General features: G+C 42.8%; 1 long non-coding RNA gene across 2 annotated transcripts in view; it reads left to right on the top strand.

Moving 5' to 3' along the window:
* Positions 1-4,242: 4,242 nt before the first annotated feature.
* LOC106034209 (uncharacterized) overlaps positions 4,243-22,698 on the top strand; it is a 40,287-nt gene continuing 21,831 nt past the window's right edge. Inside the window, exon 1 of one of the 2 annotated variants that reach the window (XR_010830354.1) lies at positions 4,243-4,380. This is a non-coding gene — a long non-coding RNA (uncharacterized lncRNA). The remainder of the gene's footprint in view (positions 4,381-22,698) is intronic. The other variant, XR_010830356.1, reaches the window with a different exon arrangement.

The raw sequence follows: 22,698 nt of genomic DNA, 5'->3' as shown, positions 1-22,698 counted from the left end.
TCTCCCACCAGACCAGGTTGCCCAAAGCCCCATCCAGCCTGGCCTTGAGCACCTCCAGGGATGGGGCATCCACAGCCTGTGCCAGTGCCTCACCACCCTCTGATTTAAGAATTTCTTTTGAATATATAATCTAAATCTACTGTTTTTTAGGATAAGATCATTATTCCTTGTTCTATCCCTACACTCCCTGACAAAGAGTCCCTCCCCAGCTTTCCTGTAGGCCCCTATGTCTCCCTGGAGCCTTCTCTTCTCTAGGCTGAACAACCCCAACTCCCTCAGTCTGTCTTCACAGGAGAGGTGATCATTTTTGTGGCCCTCCTCTGGACTAATAGCTCCGCATCCTTCTTGTGATGGGGACCAAAGAGCTGAACACAGTGCTTCAGGTTGGGTCTCACATGAGCAGAGGGGGACAATCACCTCCCTCGCCCTGCTGGCCACACTTCTTTACATTTGGCCCAGGATATGGTTGCCTTTCGGAGCAGTGAGCACACATTGCCAGCTCATGTTGAGCTTCTCACCAACCATCTCATATGTCCTTCTCCTCAGGACTGTTTTTAACCCATTCTCTGTTCATGATACAAAATAGGAAATGAATGGTCCCTTAGTGCCATTGGAATCACATTGTCTTTATTTATAATGCCTTGCTTTCCTCTTTAAAAAAGGTTCTCTCATAACCTGAGATCTCTAGTTAAGTCACAGGCTGTGATAAGGGCTGCTCCTCAGTCAGTGCACAAAGACAGGACTCCAGACTTTATTTAGGCTTCATTTAGTTCATAATTATTAGCACTGATGAATTCTAAGGCTTCTTTATTCTTTAAATCCTTCTTTATACCTTCTGAATCCTTTGAGTTAGCATCAGGTAGAACTGAACCTGTAATATAATGTAACCAGTCTGAAACTATACATTGATAAAGTATGTGATAACCACAGGCATAAGGTCTCCCAACTATAGCACCTGTATTTGTTTAATAAGATCTTGCAATGCTGTAATTAAAGCACTGATTCTACTAAAAGGAAACCAGGCATTAGTACTAATGCTATCTACTACTAACACTGTCTCATAGTAAGGTGGCAAATGATGACTTCAGTACAACCAAAAAAAAATTAAAAATCCCAGTCATGGATATGCTAAAATCTCAAGCAAGGTTTAGTTGTTGCTAGAAAATTGGCAATATGAATAAAAATAACAAAATGAGAATCATTAATAACAAATGGTATGGTAGGCTACCATAAAGATAAAACAATCCTATGCTATTGTTCAAAAATACTTGCAAAATAATTAGATTAACAGTTGCATATTTAGTGGCTAGTAAAAAGGTAATATACTACAATCAAATCTGATAGATACGCTATAGCACCAGCAAAGGAAAACTATTATCAATCTGTTTTCTGAACTGAAATCAGCTGAATAAACTTTTGAAAGAGAAAAAGTACAAGATGTTTAAATAAACATTTGTCTTGTTCTAGAATGCTGTTGGGGGGGGGGGGTCAGAAAGAAACATTTAATACAAAATTTGTTCTTAATAAGTCAGTACAGTAATTCTTCCCAAATCTAACATCAAGTTGTCTGCTTGAGCTCACTGGCATGAGCAATGAAGTTTTACATAAAGGAGCAAAGGTCCATCCAATTACAGGATCAGACTCTCCTTAACTGTAACTGATGTTGACAGTTCCTCAGGACTTCTCTACAAACCTATTTGACAAAAGGTTGGCTCAACTTGGAACACAGGGAATCAGTCACAGGTAAAGCTAAAATTCATGCTCCTGTTGCTAGTGAGACTAAAACAAGCAACATCTCTTCCTCTAATAAGGAAGATACGATAAGTGCTATTGTATATAGTCTCTTTATCAGGAGTTAGATGTTGTCCTTAAGATTTTGGCAATTTCTTGGTGCAATCTTTCACACAGAGTTTACCTACCAAGAAATTAAAATGGGTTTTTCATCTGCTATGACTTTTTACATGTTGTTCTTTTTGTAAGACTTGAACTCAGTGTGAAATTTGAGATATTTGAGGGAGACGTGGAGAAGAACAAAAAGAAGAAAAAGTTACAGTAGAGAGACAACTTCAGAAAGCAGATCAGTCTAACTAGATGTACTTGGAAACAAACTAAACTTACATGAAAGTCATATTTTTCAAGTCACTAATTCTGCATTGTTTCCCTCCATAGGCCACTTCTATATAAACTTTACTGCATCAAGTATAGGAATAACAGTGGCGTGCATTAATTTTAGATTTGTTATTAACATGACTAAACTATATAACCTTGAAAGTCATGCATTTTCATTTTAAGTATCGTTACCAGCTATACAGTTCCTATCCCAAAGTGTGATTCCCAAAACCACGATGTAACATCTTAAGTTTCCAGACTAGCAGAAACTGTAATTGTACTTCAAACAGAACAGATAATGTTAGGTTTTAAGTGCGGTTTGGAGAAGAAGAGAAATACAACATCAATTTTTCCATGGAGATGCATACTATAATTAGACAGGGAGAGAAAAAAGATGATTTAATATCATCACATGGAAGGAATGTTACAAAGAGTTCTTCAACCTGAGCAAGAAGCATGATTTAAAATAAAATTGAAGCATACAATTAGTAAATATCATTTTTGAAAGAGAGGCATTGTTTCTGTCAACAAAAGTTTTGTTTGAAAGCTATGCCTAAGACATTAAAAACAGAGTGTGATGATCACTGTGTTCCTGCTAGGCACTTAGATCTCCTATTCTCTTTTCTAGTAGTTCTCTGAAAAGGATAAGTATTTACCTCTAAGAAAAATCTTTCCTAGAACAGGTGAAGCTACTAACTCCCAACGTTAACAGATAAACACCACTCTGCAAGGAGTATTTATCCTCTCACACAGCATTTCTTTCTCCTATGACCACAGAAGTATTCCACACGAAGTGTGTGGACCAGGGGAGGGTGCTCTGGGTGATACAGAACAGAGAAATTGCAGTACCCCTTTTCTGGGGTGGTAGACACTGGAAAAAATGCATCATAAACACTTAATTGTAAACACAACTCACATTAGAAACAAAAATAACATGTAGAAAAACTCTCAATTTTTTTTTTATTCAAAAGCCTTTACTTTGATATCCATGCTATCAAAGCATTTTACCTTGGCTGAAAGTAAAATACTTGGAAAGGACTAAATCTTTTCTAGCCACACAAAACAAAAGGAAAGCTACCAGCTTACTTTAGTTCCCATGAGAAAGAAAAAAAATTAAATTCTTTTTTCAGGCTATATGGCTTATATACACAACAGTATTTGTTTGGGGAAGACAAAATCTTGTAAGTCTGGTGTCCTGTCATTTTTCAGAACAGATCTGAAAAAATCTGGGTCAGTGCCTTGGCATCAGTATCAGGTGAAGCATGTTCCTCACCTCAGATACATGGTTACTAGCAGCACCTGCTTCACCAAAACCACCTGAAATACTTCAATCACTTCAGTGATGTCAGTCAGCCACCTCTGACTCATAGGCATGGGCAGACTTAACTTAGCAAAAGCTAGTTATCTGTCTCAGCCTTAGGGAAAGTACTACTGAACCACAAATAAGCATCTTCTGACCTAATAAAGTTTGCAACACTGCATGTTGAGTGCCTGTTTACCTTAGTACAGGAGGCTGTAAGCTATGGTTCCTCTAGAGCTGTTTTACACAAAGTTCAGCTTTCCCAGCCATAGAAACAGCCCCTAGGACAGGATAAAGAGCAGAATTAAGTTATTGCCCATTTTAGTTCCACTAAATTCTTGAGAGGGATCAGACAATAAGGCAGCAAAGTGCAAGACAAATCTTTTAGCAACAGTAGAACTCCTGCTAAAGATATCCCCTGTTTGAAAGATAATTCCAATTAAAGTGTTTTAAACCATTCATATATTTATAAACGAATGCTATAATAATAAAGATAGCTACTTTTTTTTTTCACTTACCATATGTTTTACAGATATAACTTTATATTAGTCATTTAGTATAGAGGCATCTAAACAGTAAGTACAACAGTACAACAGCTACCTTATTTTACAGATTTCTTTATTTTCTAAGTGTCACTATGAAATTAAAGAAAAAAAAGCAACACCCAACAACACACCTTTAATAGATAGCTTATTAGCTTCATCTGCTTGATAAGAAGAAAAGGGACAGATGGGAGAAACCAGTTCAGCTGTGCCTTGTTGGGAAAGGAAGGAAGGGATTGGATGTTGCAGCCTTCATTGAGAAGAGGTGGCTTCTTATGACAAACGTTTGGCTATTATAAAAAGGTAGTGTTGCCTACTGTGGGGAGGTTGGAGGATTTTGTTGGTTCTTAATTGCAGTTTTTTTTTTTTTTATTTTTATTTCCTTGTATGGGTGCTAAGAGTGAGAAGGCCGATTCAGAAATTTTACAGGTAAGGGATTCTGCTATATCTGTTCTTCTTAGTAAGAGCTATAGCTTGTCTTCTTTTATGTCTTCTGTTCTGATCTGAGAGGTGTAGTTAGCTCTGAGATGGGAGGAAATTATACTCTGGTTGTGCTTGTGAGTACTATTACTTTGCAAACTTTCTGTGGAAAGAGACAGTCATGTTTTGAGTTAATGTATTATTGGTTGCTTCCTGTATTATGCTGCTAGGTGGCCTCCTTGTTTGCTCTTGATCAAAGTGAATGCTCTGTTTCAAGGATCATCATAGATGAAGAAAGCAATTTAACAGCTTAAGAAAATAACTCATGTTAGAAAACTGAGTAAAGTAAGGGTGTCTAGTGAAAGAACTCATAGTCAAATTATAGAAAAAAATAACAGCTTTTAATTTAGTTTCTTTTAATTGTGGATTTTAAGTAGTCTATGGCTTAAATAGGAAATAAGAAATGTAGGTACTACTTTCAATTTAACTGCTAAAGTGTCTTGATATAGTATAGCAGACATTTATTGTAGTATTTGGGGGTTTTATTTGTTTGCCTTATTAAGCTGCCTATATATGCATCATACCTGTTGCATTCCACTGTCTCTAAGAGCTGGAATAGGGCTGTTTGAAGTGGCAGGTAATGAAACCTTAAACCTTCAAGCTTTTGGTAATGTGTATGATAAAAAGTGTACAAATTAACCTGAAGAAAGTGCTCCTCTCTGACGTAAAATCTAGTATTTTATGTTAAAATGTTGACTTATCTTCAAAGACAGTACTGTCTTTAACCTAATTCTGTTAAATGACCTAAGGTATGTGTTGGCTAGTAGTGTAACTTCATAGTGGATTCTTTATCTTGTGTTGAATACTCCAGACCTCCATTACTTGACACTATACTTAATGGTGTTGTCTTTTTTTTTTTCCTCTCTTACTGAAAATAGTGTGATGTAGGAAGTAATTAACATTGCCACAGAAGTATTTAACTGCTTAGGAATTTAGAGAAATCAGCTCCATTCATGCAAAAGCTAATAACAGAGCTGTAACTGCATTTCAGCAGGTGTTAAAAAGTCACTCTAGGTAATCTAAAAAAAATGAAGTCTGACTTTTGAATAAGACTACCACTGTAGTATGAGTAACATGGACAAAAGTCTTACAGTTTGTTTTGCACACTGTATTTTTCAGAAGTAGTGCTATTCCCTTTTCATAGTGGATCTTATAAACCCAGTTTTATTTATAACATCACCAGCCTTTTTGCATGTTGTTGTTCAGCTCTTGTTTATGTAGAATCAGTAGATCATAACATCGCTGAAAGACTTTAGCTGTCCATAGGCTTCTTGTTGCTGTTAATTGAGAAGAAGAGCCTCATATTCTTGGTTTGAAATGTATGCTTTAGAGCGAGCAAGAAGAGTTTGAAATGTGTGCTATGCTCACTATCATCTAGCCTTCTAAAACAGCACAGTAAGTAAGCTCTGGGGATTTATTATAGTCTGGCAGGGTTTATCACTGGGTGGTACATGGACTGAGCAGAGATCTGAGCCCAGCACAACAAAGAAACTGGAGGATTCTGGGCGATGCCTATTCAGCCTCCCAAATAAAATAATTGGTCATTTTGAAAGTACCTGATTGGCAGTAAAACCCTCTTAGAGTCTTAACCTGTCATGTTACCGTGTCTTTGCTGCTGAAGATAAAAGAGCTCCCTGCAGAACGAATCTTATGTGTGTCTTCTTCTAATTTATTTTTCCTTTACTTAAAAAAAAAAAAAGCCTTTTCACTTCCCAGTACCACTCTGGGACTACTGAGCTTGGAGGCAGACATCTTTTGCATGTGGACCCTGTTGGGTGGAAAGTGATTTTGCTTTTTTCCTTCTTAAGTACTAAACACAGTTATGCTAGAGCTTTGTCATTTTGATACCTGTTTATTCTCTTTTAAACTGAAAAGAAAAATTAGAGTAATCTGTCAACAACAGTCCTTGTAGGAACAGCAAGAGTTGGAGGCCTGGTCACAAATGTGCAATTTTCTGTTGGTGTGATCCCCTCTCAGATGGGGACTGGGCTGCCCCAAGACAGTGTGGGGTGCAGGCACTCTGTGGTTGGGAGATGTGCTTGGGTGAGGGGCAGCAGTTGGCCCTCCCAGCTGGGCCTGCTGCTGAAGGCTGGCCAGCAGCTGGGGAGGCTGTGTGTAGTGATTCTGAACTCATGATATAGCCCTAAAGGCACAGTACTTACTTGTATTTTTCTCCCCCTGTGCATCTGGGGGAGGATTTCATGCAACTAACACAGCAGATCAGAATAGAATTTCAGTCTCTGTTACCTGGAGCTTGTCATCCAGTACCCCAAAGAGGGAGGTGACTTTGTTACCCTTGTGGATTCAATACACTGCACCCTCACTAAAACCTGCTTATTTGTTCCCTTGAAGGCCCTGGATACGTTTTATATTTTGTTCCCTTAAAATAACAACAAATCTTGTTGAATAAAGTTCCCTTATCTGATAGAGGAGAAGGGGACAACATAATGAATCTTGATATCCACACTGTAAAATCTATTATGGACCTGAAGAGTGGTGCATGGGTGTGCTCCCGTTTGCTTTCACTCCTCCACCTCTGGATGTGGATAACCTTTATTCTGGTACAATGTTACTGCATTAGATCTGAAAGGTCCCCTGACATCACACGGCTAATCGGGGCTCCTCAGTGAATAGGATCTGGCCTTTTAGCAGTATCCTGAATGCACTATTGATTTGCTGACAGGAAGCCCTGTAGCGATAACAAAAGAAGAAATGATTCAGCAATCACCGGAAAGCCTCCCTTGATTTCACATCTGTGAGTCCATCTACTTCCATGCCAGCTGAGCTGCCTTCACATGAGAGGGAAGTTTCTCATTGTTCTGTACTTTGTTCTTCTTTTCTTTCTTTTTAGTGTAAAATGTCACATTTTCCACAGGCGCTATCAAAACCAAACTAAAACAACTGCTAGGGTGACAGTGTCAAAAAGTATTTACTACTAGCTGTAGCAGCAAATGAATACGTGAAGACAAAGTGCTGCATTATGAATGTCAGGGCAACTTCCAAAATTAGCTTAAGAAAGTCCAAGGGATTAGGGTATTGTTTTACAGAACTGTGACAGACCATTGCAGTCTCCAGGGTGACTCTGCTGCAGCCCTTTAATAGTGAAATCCCAAATCCTGCTTTAGATAAGTAGTTCTTGGTTTGTAACCTCAACAAAAAGGCACCATTCAAAGTTTAAAATGCTTTTCCTTTGTATTACAGTACCCAAAGTGCTTAAGTAACCAAGAAAATATTAGGGAATTCTTCTATTTAAAAAAGAAAGCAGTAAAGCCAGTCTCTGTTGATCCATGCTTCTGGTCCGAGTTGCTGAGCAGCGTGCTTGGCGTGACTGTGAGAATTCTTCTGCTGTATTTGGGCAATGTGTGTGCTAGAGCATTTTTATACTTATCTGGATGAACTCAAAACATCAAATGTTCTGTTCCAGATACTGGAACATTCAATGTTGTGTGCTTCCTAGTATATTTATTAACAGTTGCCTAACCCTAATTTTGCTTTATGATGCATAGCACAAAGTAGTGTGAAGGCTATGTATCCCTGTTTTAATGCAGTTTGTGATATAGAAATGTACAAATCACCTTATGAAGTCAAAGTAGTTGTCCATGTACTTTCAGTTCTTCTTAATTAATGAACAAGTCCGAGGTATTCCTGAACTTGAATCCTTTGCTCTAAGTCAAGAGGGAAATATTGCTCCTTTCTATAGAGAAAACTGTCTTCTTTCTCAAGCCTAGCTTTCCCACATTGGGGGTTGAGTAACTTTGTGTTATTTCTTCTCTTCTGGGTATTTTTTGGGGGTGTCTATTTTCAATAATATATTGCTGCATCGCTTCTGGGGGTTTTTAACTTAATTTAGGACTCTTGGAATTAATTTTTCTTTTGTGACTATACTGGAACAGCATTGCAGAGAAGCAAGGATTGTTTGCTGAGTCATCCTTAAGATCTGGTGTGAGGGTTTTCTTAAGGACTTGGGAAAACTTTGGCAGACTGATGCTCCTGCAGAGGTGTGGGGGATGCGACCCAGCATCAGAGGCACTGGAGGCCAGCCAAGGCACAGCACATCTTGCACTTGTTCCCTCCAGAGAGAGGGTAAGACGATTATATTTAAAACAATGAAGCAAGTCCTGCTTTTAGGTCTTGTCTTTGGAAGCTGCTAGCTGTCACTCCAGGGCCATGCCTGTGGTAGGATAGGGCTGCCCAGAGGGTGAGTGGATGGCAAAAGCTTTCTCTGGGGACTTAGTGAAGTGGTAGTCTGTAAATTGTGGCAAGGCTACTACGGAGTTAAGCACTAAAATGGTGTTAATCTAGAGCACCTCTGCAGTTGCTTAGTCTCCAGCAGTGTGGCATCCTGTTATAACAACCAGAGGGACTTCTCTGGAGTGGACCTCTGCACCAAGCTCTGGTGCTGCTCCTGCATGGAGTCACACAGGGGGCTGGGGAGTGCTGCAGGACCACCCCAGGACTCTCCCAAGCCCCTCATGGAGGAAAACATGACTTCAACACAAGCCTCTATGAAGGGAACGTCAAGCTCTGTGACTCAGGTTGATCCCTGTGCTGTGGGAATACAGACCATGACAAGACCTTAGGGGAAGAGCACTGGAGATAGTGCTTGCAGGAAAGGATGTCCTCTGGTGATCTGGCATTCAGCTGTGCAAGTGAGATGGGGGCATGAAGCACCTTTTCCATCGCTTAGGGACCCTCTGTTGCTATCTGCAGGCTTTATTTCAAATTCTGTCTGTTCGGAAAGCCTCTGGTCCCCCCCAAGCCCTGCAGGGGCCGGCCGCGGGCGCTGGAGGGCACTGCTGGACGGCTCAAAAACGCGTTGAGCCTGCTTGCAGGGCTGTAAGCGGCTCGCTCGGGCAGAACAGGCAAATGCAGACCTTTGTGGATGACTTGCATGCCCCACGCTTTTTTCTTTCGGGAGAAATCAACTTTTCCTCTCTCATCCCTCTAGCCCCACAGCTCGTTCCTGTGGAGCAGGGGAGGCAGCACAGGAGCACCACCTCCTAGCAGTCAGTGCACCGGCATCCCTTTTCGGCCCATTTTTGCAGAGCTTGGCCTCTGCCAGGAGCTGGCTGGACCCGTACAGGGCCAGAATTTGCATTCCTTGGGCTCCCCAGAAGGCCCTGAGCATGGGCGTCCCCTGGGCACCACAGGAAGGGAAACCCTGGGGAATCGGTCCAAGGGTCCCCAGCTGGAACAAGCAGTGTCCGTGTCCCAATTCTTGATAGGAAGTATCTAATAACACAGTGCTAATTGTTGTGTTTCTGCATACTTCATCACTAATTTTCTAGCAGACAGGCGGATACTGGAGGGGGCTAGCTGATTCTGTTCCATCGCACAGGGGGGCTGAGTGCAGGAAGTTGCATGTTATGCTTTCACATGGAAACATGATTTTTTTTTCTCCTTACGCTGCTATTTTTCCATGAATTCAAAGTAACTTGAAACTTATGGCTGTTCATTGAGTATGTGAAGTATTAGCCAATGTGACAGAATAAGTATTCCATATAAAGGAAATTCTTGATCACTGAAAGTCCATTCTAAAAAAAGCTAAATATTTATTGAATGTTGCTCCTAATGTGAACCTTTTAGCTGCCCTCGGGCAGGAAAATAGTAAATGGAGATGCTCTATAAAACTCTTTTGTTGCATCCAGGTTTCTTTTGTGGTTCTGAGGAGGCTCAAATTCTTTCTGAAGGATCTTTTTATTTATCTGTTTCTTGCCAGATTACTTAAGTGACTTATCTGTTGTTTCCATCACGGGAATTTTTTTTAGTGACCTTTGTGTCACTGGGAAATAATCATTTCTCTTAGCTACTGTTGATGCTTTCTTTCTCTAGAGCTCCCCAGGGAAGCAGATCCCCCGAGTCCCTATTCAGAGAAGAAAGCAGAGCGATTACTTACGGACTTCATTTGTATATGTAAAGATGGCTCATCTTGCTAAGAATCACTGTGATCAAGCCATCTCTGCTGGGACTTCTTACACTGATAAACAACATACATCACTCCTTACTGTTTATAAGCGCAGTCCTTATTCTCATGTGCAAAAAATGGTGCTATGAAAGAAGTGCATCTCAGTTTTCTTTACTGATGAAAGAGGCATATAATTCTTAAGGTGTTTAAATCACAAAAACAATTTGTGGGTGTTTTCTTTGACTTTGCCACAATGATAATATCTGGTTCATACAGCATGCTGATGGGTAACATTATTTTCATTTCTTACATGGGTACTGAGGCACAATGAAGTAAAATAACTCCCTGGAAAACACCCAAGCAGCACATGCCAGAAGTTGGAAAACAGTCAAGTATTCTCAGAGCTATCATCTGCTTTGTGCACAATGCTGCTCCTTCATTAAAACTGGAAGGATTTTCTTTTAGAGATGAGGAGGTCAAGCACTGTGAGTGGCATTTAAACTCTAACTTAGCTCCAGTTAGCTGAAAAATAATGCAATAGTGTGCACTACATTTAAAATGTAAATAACTTTACAAAAATTATTTTTAGTAAATCCTTGTAATGGAGAGAAAGAATGACAAGAAGAAAAAAGTACAGAGATGTCTGTTTAAAAAATGATTGTATGGCTACAATAACTAATGGCATGTAAACTTGATACAGCTAACCTGACAAGACCTATTGAAAGAATGCAAGGCTTGTTTGCTATGAATGTATTTTAGCCCTATAGCTAAGCTCTCATTATCCTTTATTTTTGGAAAAAAAAAGTGAGTGGCCTGTCCAACCTCTGTTGTAGGTGGTCCCCCATCTACAGCGTACTCTGAAAGGTGAAGGATCCTATTTACAGGACAGGTGCCATAAAGCATATGCTTATCAGCCATGACTGAATCAAGCTCTTTATCCTGTCCTGTCACATTTTTCCTTTGAACCTACAAGCCAGAGAAAGTGCCTTGTGATGTTGAAACTGTTTTCACAAAACATCAAAACTCCCACTTTGGACATCAGAAAACAGCCTCACTCTGTTGGGCTGAAAATAGAAATCCCTTTTCTTTAACGATCTGCTTGTCTGATCTCATGCCAGTAGGTCACAGCAAGGATTATCATTATATTGCTGATGCATCCCACTTTTCCTGTCCTCCTTCTCTTGTGACTTGAGGGTAGAGTATTCCTCAGGACCTCCAACCTGCCCTTCTTGTAGCCCTGCAAGGATTTTTCAGGGGCTGGCACTCCTACCAGCCCTAGTGCATGCTAGGTTTGCACCCACAATAGCTTGGGCCTGGCTGATCTGCCTTTTTGTCTGTGCAGAACAGTCATATACTGTTGAGTTTCTTGCTCAACGTCCAATGATCTCCATGTCATTGCAGGAGCAGGGAGCCATTCTCCAGAAAAGGGAGTTTCTACCTGTCCAGGGGGCTACTATTTTGGTACTGGCAACGGCCATGTGCAGTCTGTGGAGAGATTTGTATTGTGGTTTGGCCTTAAGTTGTGAAAGAAAAGCTTGCTTTAAGGTAATAAATGTTCATGATTGCTGTAAGACTACTTGAAAACATTGGTGTTTGTTTCAATCCTTCAGAAAGTGAGCAAATGTGCTGGTTCTGGTAAGTTTTGACAGGCAACCTTCTAATAACCATCAGCATGATGAACACATGATGCCTGTTCACTGTGAGAAAGCTAAGAGGAAAGTTGAATTCTTATTTCCTTCTCATTTTGGGGATTAAAGCTGGGAGGGATCACCTCTTACCTCTTATATCTGGGTCTTCCAGTCCCTTCTCTGCTAAGCTGAGAAGCTTTAAGATGATGGCCAAATGTGCCTATAAAACTCTGAAGGCGAGGGGATGTTGTTTCTGAAACTATGTGCTTGTGTGGTAGGTCTTATCTTTGGTGTTATGGCCCATGTGCAACTGCCAAGACTAAACAAATATTTTCAAATAGATTCAGCTCTGGCAACCAGAAAGTGTGCTGTTTAGCACTGGTGTATCCTAGAGACAGGAAGGGGAGAGAAGGGCAGCCGTGTGGTCTTCCACACTGGAAATGCAGGGAGATGTTCGTGAGTTACTGATTGGAAAGGTATGTGCTGCTTTCCAAGTCATGTTGAGCAAAAGACATATTATAGTTATTTCTGGTGAGTTTGCTAGCAATACGTTATTATTTAAGAATGTAAAAAGATGGCTGTTCTGGTCATTTTAGGAGTAACTTGCTCTTAACAATTTCAGTGTTGCATTTCCTATAACGCTTTATTTTGACGATAAAAATGTAGTTGTAAAATTTATTTTACTTTTTTTAAAGTCTGGTTTGCATTTGAGGTCAAAAAAAAGCTGCAAACGTCTAGTTTTCCAAGTGAGCATTTTCCAGCTCTAATAAAAAAAAATCACATCAATCAATTTATAACTATTTTTGAACAGCCACTACTCTACAGGAGAAAACCCTGTGCATGTGCAATTGTTTGACAGAGTAGCTGCCAGTTATCAGCTAGAATGTATTTTTTGAAAGTGTAAAATAGTGTAAATAGAGATACTTGTTTTTAATCAGTCAGTATACACAGAAATGTCTCAAAACCAGCAGTTGTAACTAAACTAAATCAAAACATTGCAGACAGACTTGTTGACTTAGGATGGAGGGTTTCAATTGGGCTTATTGGGGGCAGAAGAGAGACTGAAGGCTAGGGGGTAAGAGGTGGTCTCTTAGACTGCCTGACCAGATGCACAAAGGGAAGAAGGCTTCTTACAAATAAGTAAGAGAAGTCTCAGGCTCTGGTCCTCAAGGGAGACTCTTACCAATCAGACACTTGCTGAGGGCATGTTGTGCCAGCAAAACAGGCAGTGCCCAGACTGCTGTGATTGTCTTTAGTGACAGTTTCCTGATGTTCACTTTAAAGAGGGCAGGTGGGGTAGCTTTCCACTTGACATCAAGGAACCGGGGAAGAATAGTTGACATGCATGGTCACAAGCTGGCTGTAAGATCGCATTTTGGGCTGCAGTGGCAATGACTATGACATGACTGAGTTCACAGCCCAGAATAAGGCTGGGCAGGTAAACTGTGGAGTCATGACTCTAAGAAGAACAGGCTTTGGCTCATATAAGGAATTGGAGAGCAGAATACCAAGGGAGGCTGTTATGAGGTGGGAGGGTGCTGGGGAGAGCTTACAGACTTTGAAAGAAAACTTAAGAGGTTGTGAACCTGTTGGGCTGGAAGGGAAGGCCAGGAATTTAGGTATTAAACTTGCTTGACTAATAAGGAAGGAGCTTGTTATTGAACTACGATGCAAAAAAAAGAAGTATATAGGAAGTGGAAATGTAAGCCATGGAATGAATGATGAGCCAAGTGCTGTTTGGCTGTTTAGTGATGAATTTGGGAAGGTAACTGGAGATAAAATTAGTGAGGCATGTTAACAGTGACAATAGAGATACTACAAGGAAGCTAGTAGCAAAAAAGAAACCACAAGTAAATGTGACTCTTTCGGTTTACAGGTACGTCTGGAGAAATTGTAGACTAGCTGGCTCACCTCAGGGTCCTCTTGGGGTCTGTTTCCAAATGCATGAATGACAGGAAAGTAACTGGGAGCTGTCAACAGGTTTCAATTTACTATTGCCAAATCCTGCTTGACAAACACAATGACCTTGTATGATGAAACGACTGGCTATGTGGGTGAAGGGAAAGATTAAGGTAATTTAACTTTACTGAGGCTTCTTATGCCATCTCCTGCAGCATTCTCAGATTAACAGATATGTTGAAAACTTTGGACCACAAGATTTGGAGGCTAGGTCTCTGGTGGCTTGAAACGAGCAAAGTGACTCATAGACTAATACGGAATCTAATATTGAAAAATACCTCCTGGTGACCTGGACAATTCAGTGTACCCCCAGCAAATTTGTGGGTGGTACTTGACTGACTGACAAGCTAAATGCTAGAATTTAAGTCCTGAGTGGCCCTGAGAAACTTGGGGACAGGGCTAATGGAAACCTCATGAAATGCACTAGGGAGCAGACTGAAGTCCTGCTCATAGGGTGGAATGACCCCATGTTTGGCCAGGCTGGGGATGGAGTGGCTGAGTGACAGCCCTGCTGAGTACCTGGAGGTTGCTGTGGGCACCAGGTTGCAAATAAGCCAGGAGGGCAGTCTCTTTGCAAACTAGGCACCTACTGAGTTTAATTTTGAGCTGTTATGAATACCTACCATAGGAGGAGCGTGGCTAGCAGACTAAAGGAAATTACTAGCCTCTTCTGTTCAGCACCAGCGTGGCCACACCTCAAATATTGTGCTCAGTTTTAGGGACTCCCCAGCTCAGAAGGATGGGAGACAGTGTCCAGTGGAAATCACAGAATCGAAGGGGTTGGAAGGGACCTCGAAAGATCATGGGGTCCAACCCCTCTGCCAAAGCAGGTTCCTTAGAGCAGGCTGCCCAGGTAGGCTTCCAGATGGGCCTTGAATATCTCCAGAGAAGGAGGCTCCACAACCTCCCTGGACAGCCTGTTCCAGTGCTCTGTCACCCTCACTGTGAAGAAGTTCTTTCGCATATTGGTGCAGAACTTCCTGTGCTCTGTCTTGTGGCCATTACCCCTTGTCCTATCCCCACAAACCACTGAAAAGAGGTTGGTCAAATCCCCCTGTCTCCCCCACCTCAGGTATTTATACACATTGAGATCCCCTCTCAGTCTTTTCTCTATGCTGAACAGACCCAGGTTTCTCAGCCTTTCTTTAAAGGGAAGATGCTCCAGGCCCCGTATCATCTTTGTGGCCCTCCGCTGGACTCTTTCCAGGAGATCCTTGTCTTTTTTGTACCGGGGAGCCCAGAACTGGACACAGGCCTCCAGGTGAGGCCTGACCAGGGCAGAGTAGAGGGGGAGGATCACCTCCCTTGACCTGCTGGCCATGCTCCTTTTAATGCATGCCAGGATCCCACTGGCCCTCTTGGCCATGAGAGCGCACTGCTGGCTCGTGGTCAACCTGTCATCCACCAGGACCCCCAGGTCCTTCTCCTCAGAGCTCCTCTCCAGCAGGTCATCCCCCAGCCTGTACTGATATGTCTGGTTGTTCCTTCCCAGGTGCAGGACTCTACACTTGCTCTTATTAAACCTCATTTGGCTTCTTCCTGCCCATCTCTCCAGCCAGTCCAGGTCTTGCTGAATGGCAGCACAGCCTTCTGGCATGTCAGCCACTCCTCCCAGCTTTGTGTCATCAGCATACTGGCTGAGGGGAGACGCTATTCCCTCATCAAGGTTGTCGATGAAGATGTTGAACAAGACCAGACCCAGCACCAACCCCTGGGGAATGCCGCTAGTCACAGGTCTCCAGCCGGACTCTGTGCCACTGATCACCACCCTCTGAGCTTGGCCAGTCAGCCAGTTCTTAACCCACTTAACTGCCCACTCCTCTATCCCGCACTTTCTCAGCTTTGCTATCAGGATGTCATGGGAGACAGTATTGAAAGCCTTGCTAAAGTCAAGGTAGATGACATCCACTTCTCTCCCCACATCTACCCAGTTGGTGATGCCACCATAGAAGGCAATGAGGTTGGCTGAGCATGACTTTCCCTTGGTGAATCCATGCTGACTACTCCTCATAACATTCTTCTCTTCCAATTGCTTGGAGATGACATCCAGAACAAGCCGTTCCAACACCTTTCGAGGGACAGAGGTGAGACTGACTGGCCTGTAGTTTCCTGGATCCTCCTTCTTGAAGACCGGAGTGACATTGGCTATCCTCCAGTCTTCAGGCACCTCTCCTGTTCTCCAGGACCTTTCAAAGATGACAGTGTAGTTCGGCGATCACCTCTGCCAACTCCCTTAGCACACATGGATGCATCCCATCAGGACCCATGGAATTTGTGTGTGGTGAGCCCACTCAGATGCTCCCGAACCACTCTTGTCAATCACAGGGGAGCCCTCCATTTCCCAGCCCCTTTCTCCCCCCACCAGGGTTGGGGAGTCCTTGAAGTAAAGACTGAAGCAAAGAAAGTGTTCAGTATCTCTGCTTTCTTGGCATCTCCTGTTACCAGGACACCCCCCTTGTTCAGCAAGGGACCCACATTATCCCTAGTCTTCTGTTTACTGTTTACATACTTAAAAGACAATAAGAAGGGTTTTTTTAATCTCTTTTGCTAGCCTCATCTCTAGGTGGGCTTTAGCCTTCCTCATCGCATCCCTGCAGGCCCTGACAACACTTCTATGCTCCTCCCAAGAGGACAGGCTCTTTTTCCACATTTCATAGACCTTCCTCTTCCTTTTGATCTTATCAATGAGCTCCTTGCTCATCCACACAGTTTTCCTGTCCCCCTTCCCCGATATCTTATTTTTCAGGATGCACCGATCCTGAGCTTGGAAGAAGTGCTGTTTAAATGTAGCCCAGCTCTCACAAGCACTCTTGCCTTCTAGCAACCTAGCCCATGAGATACTCCCAAGCAGGTCCTGGAAGAGGTCGAAGTTGGCTTTTCGAAAGTCCAGGGTAGCAATCCTGCTTTTAGCTGTACTTCTTCCACCAAATTCCATCTTGAACTCCACCATCTCATGGTCGCTGCATCCCAAGCTGCCCCCCAACCTTCACATCCCTAACAAGCCCATCCCTGTTGGTAAGGACAAGGTCCAGAAGCACCCCCCGCCTTGTTGCCTCCTCCACTACCTGCGTCAGAAAATTGTCTTCAGTGCATTGTAGGAACTGTTTGGGCTGTGCGTGCCTGGCTGAGCTGTGTACCCAACAGCTGTCTGGATAATTGGAGTCCCCCATGAGAACCAGCACCCATGATTGTGAGGCTACTACCAGCTGCTCGTAGAAGGCCTCATCGACCTTCTCCTCCTGATCTGGTGACCTGTAGTACACCCCCACAACAGTGTCCCCCATACCAGCCCACCCCTTAATTCTCACCCACAAGCTCTCCACTTGTCTTTCACCCTCCCCCAGGTGGAGCTGGGTACACTCCAATTGCTCCTTCACATAAAGGGCAACCCTGCCCCCTTGCTTCCCCATTCTGTCTTTCCTAAAACAGACATAGCCCTCCATGACAGCGTTCCAGTCATGCAAGCTGTCCCACCATGTCTCTGTGATCGCAATGAGATCATGGCCCTGCGACTGAACACAGATCTCGAGCTCATCCTGTTTATTTCTCATGCTCCGCATGTTGCTATACAGGTACTTTAGGGAAGCAGCAGGCGCAGTTACCCCTGGAGCAATGCAAGAAGATTCCGGACGGGGCATCGGGATCATTACCTTCTCCGAGGAGCCCTCAGACAATCCTGTGGAACAACTCAGAGGTTTTTCCCTACTGTCTTCAACAGTGACAGCAGTGACAACTTCCCCCAGCCTTTCTCTGTCACTTTTAGCTCCCCTCCCTTCCCCCGTCAAACCTAGTTTAAAGCCCTGGTAATCAGCCCAGAGAGCTTGCTCCCCAGCACACTTGTGCCCCACTTGCTGAGTTGGAGTCGGTCAGCAGCCCGCATACCCAGCTTCTCAGAGGAATGCCCAAGATCGAAATACCCAAATCCTTGGTCCAGACACCACCCCCTCAGCCAGTCATTTACCTGTCCTGTTCTCCTCCTCCTTTCTGGGTCCCAGTCACCCAGAAGGAGGACAGAGGAGATCTACCACAGTGGTCAGGAGCCCAGAGCACATGAACTGTGAGGAAGAGCAGGGCAGCTGGGCTGGTTTAGTTTGACAAAGAGGAGTCTAAGGGGTGATCTAATAAATTTCATCTGCTGAAAGTATTTTTCTTAGTGGCATGTGGCATTACGGGGGTCAGCTGCAACAAGTTCTTGCTTGGGAGGGTGTGAAACACCCACTCATATCATGGGAAAAGTTTGGGGGTAGTAGAAAATTGCTTTTGCTATGAGGGTGGTGCAGTATTGAAACAGGTACTTGGAGAGGCTCTTCATTCTCCACCCATGTGGTTTTATAGGTTCAGTTGGACAAAGCCATGGCTGATTTATCTAATATTGGCAATAATCTTAATTTGAGACTAGAGATCTCCAAAGGTCTTTTTTCCATCTCAAAAAAAAAAAAAGCCAACAAAAACACACAAACCAACAGGAGCCTGTGAACAGTAGCAACTATCAGCTTTTGGAGGCTCTGATTCTGTCTTCATTCTCTACCTCCAAGGCATGTTTTGTATGGTTGTAACAAAGGTGGGTTTAAACGTAGGTTGGTGTTACAGGACTGTGATCTCCATTGCTTGAGCAGGGATTTCCAAGTTTGTTGCTGTTTGTAGACATGTTTGTGATAGTCAGCCTGGGGGAACAGGTGCTGGGGTTGGAGCCAAGCCATAGGAGGCATTGCAAGCTAGGGGAAAAAACACTCCACAGACTTGGCGTTCTGCTTAATTTGTCTTATGCTTGAGAAATTGCTCTGCCAGTCCCTGGATATGTCTGTACTACAGTTGAAGGTGTGACTGTGGTTCATGCAGGCATGTCTAAGGTAGCTTTAATCTAGCTAGCTCACGTACCAGTAACTCCGTAGCTACAGCAACAGCATAAACCACAAGGTTCTTCTGAAATGCTGAGTAAAAATACAGGTAGCTTTCTTGTGTTAAGCTGTCAACTTTCTCAGCTATGCTGCAAGAATGGAGACTTTTTTTTTTCAGTGTGAAAAGGGCCTCATCTTATTTTTTTGCAAAACTGAAGCTTTAACCCTCACTTGCAAGTTTTTTCTATTCAAAGCTAGCAGAGTTGGACTGTGTAGACTGTCATGATAGGAGAGCTCCAAAGTCCTTGGAAAACAGGCCCTCTAAGTGGTCAGACATGTCCAAGTCTAACAGCCGTGCTGGGTCAGCCCAAGGACGGAGGGGATAAAAGCATGGCTTAAAGCCTTTTCTCCCTGTCTCAGCTTCCAGTATAGCACTGTTTAGTCAGGCCAAAGAATCTACTGGATTTCATCCAGACTTTCCTTGTTCTTAGGGTTGTATTTACTAGACTTTAAATAACAAAAAATGTGAACCGATTTTGTCAATCTGGCTGCTCTTTAGGTCTCAGACCCCTTTAGCCATTCCTACTCTCATAACAAGCAGCCTTTTCCAAGAATGATACAACCACAGATCTGGCAGGCCAGTATGCTGCTAAAAACAAAGCGTGTAGGAGTTAGATCCCAGGATGGAAAAACTGCTGGCTCGTGGTCTGTGGTCAAGATCCAGCTGTGGTATTCTTATATGAGTGTCGGTAACTCTGGTTGATGGTGGTTTATATGTTCAGGGTGCTGCATCCAGTATCTTTCCCAGAGCAGCCTTTGCCATATGAACTGTTGAATAGCATAATGAGCTAGTAGCATAGCCTGGACATGTTCTGTCTGCCTTTCCTGAGCTAGTTTTAACAGGGAGCAGGCAGCTCCGGTCCCTAGCTCAGGAAAGACTCCCAAGTGACTCTATGAAGTAGAACTCATTTGAGAGGGGAAAAAAAAAATTCCTCCTTAACTGAGGCACCAGCTCTGACCCATCAATTGAGGAATATTTGATGGCATGCTCCAGCTCCTGCTACCTACTGATGTCCCCCAGCTTGACGTTGGAGGAACTCTGGAGAGCTGTTATATTGCTGAGTCTTCTTATGCCCCACAAAGCTGATGAGAGAAAGCAGTGTGGTTTACTGGGATATGTACACACAATGGTTTGTGAAGGCAGTGGCCAACTGCCTGGAGGAAAAACATGTGGAAATGCTCATTTCATTAACCTGTGTGAGCTGGGGTGACAGCTCCTTTCTGAACAAACTATGAGCATCCTGCAAGAGATTTGTTAGGTCTTTACACCTCTTCTCCCCTCCAACCAGCTTGCTAACCTGTTCAGAGCACAGAGACCACAGTACAAAGGGGGACCCTGGGGTTATTCAAGTGTGGGGAAAAATCTCAAAATTCCCCTTCTCAGAGCCAGACTCCTCCAAACCTAATATTCAATTTCTTTCTCACTAATTTTCTTCCTTCCAATACTGGTGCAGACTGAAACCATGTAAAGGCAAGCTGTTCATTTGAATACCAAAAATTTAAGAGTGCTCTGATATTCACAGAATGTATTATGGCCTTTACAGAGTCTGAGACATTAGTTAGAAGTCAGGGATTTGTAGGAAATTGGCCTGTTAAGGGGTGCAAAAAGCTCACCTCTTTTTTGACAGCAACAGATCCTTCTTAGTGTATATTAAAAGGGATAAAATCAGAAGGGAGGTAACACAGGTGGGGTGAGACTTTAAATCAGTGTGTGGATTGGTGCATTGGCTAAGGCTGTAGTTTCTTTGACAGAGCTTTATCAGTGCAAATTATCCATGGTCACCAGCAGCCTGGTGTTCATCATCTAAGAACCTCCGTCTTTCCATACATATCTATTGGGCACGATCTCAGGAAGCAGATCACTTTCTAGATGATATAGATCTTCTATATGATGATGGATCTTGAAACTGGAGGATTTTCAAAGTGGAGAGGAATTAGGGATAGTAAGGGATAGATAATATTGACTTTGGCTGGGCTTTCCTGAAAACAAAGCTGAAGGTGCTAGAGGAAAGGGATGACTCCAAACAGAGCTGCCTCCTGCTCTGTGGGGAGCCTGGGCATGCTGACTGAAGTTGATGTGCTGTTATGGGGGGCCACCTCTGGGCATTTCTGCTGTTAGAGGCTGCAGACTCACAGCACGAGCAGGCAGGGATTGTTCCAAAGTTAAAGGGACATGACAGATTGGTGACATTTTTCTGCAAGATAGATCAACAGTGGATTTGACTTGGCCTTTTTCTCTTGATACTTTAATCACTGTACCATTTCATACAATGAAGGTTAATATGTTGCTGTCTTCTATTAGTTCATTCCAGTTTTTAGGTCTTTAAGCCAGTATCATTTGCTTGCTGTGCACAGTAGAAAAAAATAGGGAAAAAAAAAATAGTGGAAAGGTGGTTTTGAGTTGATGGCCAGGAGATTTGCTGGATCCTTAAAGATTTGGTTCATGGTCTTGACCAGAGTTCTGCAGCATGTTGGGGGAAAAAAAAAAGATTTTATTATTTATTATAGGGGCAGCAACAGTCATAATGTAGTGATGTTATCTGGAGGTATCATGTTCAGTTGGAGTGCAGCTGGGAAATATCTCGTGCAAACAACCTGCCAAAATAAATGAATGTATAAATAGATAAATCTCTCCTTTCGGAAGCTTCCAATCCAAGTAGCTAAGACAGAAAAGAAGGCAGCCACTGAAGTGACTTGAGATCAGTGTACGGAAGTGCAGGAAGGTGGTTTGCTTAAGCTATATACCTATCTCTTAAATATGTGACATTATTCTAGCCAAGCAAGCATAAATCTGTCCCTTTCCTGTTTATGGGGCCTCTTCATGCTGTAAGAATGCTGTCCTATCAAAACAGCCTGCACTACAGTGAACATCTAATTACAACAAACAGCAGTAGTGCTCAAAGAGCTTCTGAAAGCACCATTTCTATCATTTGTTTAGCAACAAATGTGGCTGATGTTGAATTAAGTGATGTGGAGCATCTGTGGCCAAGGAAGAGCAAAGACTCCTCTACAGGAGCATTTGCTGTACAGGAAAGAAAGGGTGACTTGCTGCAACTGGGTCACAGCAACAGAAACACCATTGTGTGTATTGCTTTATCTTGTATTTACTAGGAGTTGTCTAGAATATGAAACAATGGGACTGTGTGGGCTCCGAAGCTATGTACAAAATTTCAACAGAAGGCTGAGAATTATTTTGTTGCCTTTTTTGTAAGAGTAAGGTTGCTTTCCCATTCCTTGTTACATGCTGGCATGGATTTTATGCTTTTTGACTGCTCTTGTGGTGACTCGGGCAAAGTGTTGGGGTGGGGGGTCAGTGATCCACAGCTGCGGGCATGCTGGCTCTAGCTTTCCTACACCAGCAGAGTACTGTTCCCAAGCCTCTTCCCAGCTCCCTCCCCCTCAGCATGGAGGGATGTGAATATCTTCCAGACAATAGCTTCTGTATTCTGTAAACACACCAAAGGTCATAAAAATATACAGTGCTAACATTAGCTCCTGTTTTTCAGCCTCTGCTACCCCCATTTGACCCCATATGGTTATGCAAAAAAGGTGAGTAGTTATCTTCAGCTTCAACAGCAGGGAAAATGCTAATGTTTGATCACTTCTGTAACAAGAGAAACTTTCTTGGTAGGTGTTAATGGTTTCAGGGAATTTTGTTGTTTTTTGTTTTATTGCCTTGCCAGCACTGCAAAGAGCTGCAGTAAGTTTCTGCCCAGAGCTTTGCTTACTGTGCATTTAACAGCACAGACCTGCCCTGTCCCACACTGATAGGCTAAATAGGTTTCATTCTGTAAAAGTAATGGAAGTAATTTGTGCTCTTTTTAAAATACTTGATGAGCTCTTCATAGAGAGGCATTCAGTAGCCTCTAAGTAGCAT

Source organism: Anser cygnoides, chromosome 3, assembly GCF_040182565.1.
Source record: "Anser cygnoides isolate HZ-2024a breed goose chromosome 3, Taihu_goose_T2T_genome, whole genome shotgun sequence".
Classification (NCBI taxonomy): Eukaryota; Metazoa; Chordata; class Aves; order Anseriformes; family Anatidae; genus Anser; species Anser cygnoides.
Note: the sequence above shows the minus strand (reverse complement) of the source record. Positions and strands in the feature narration are given on the sequence as shown.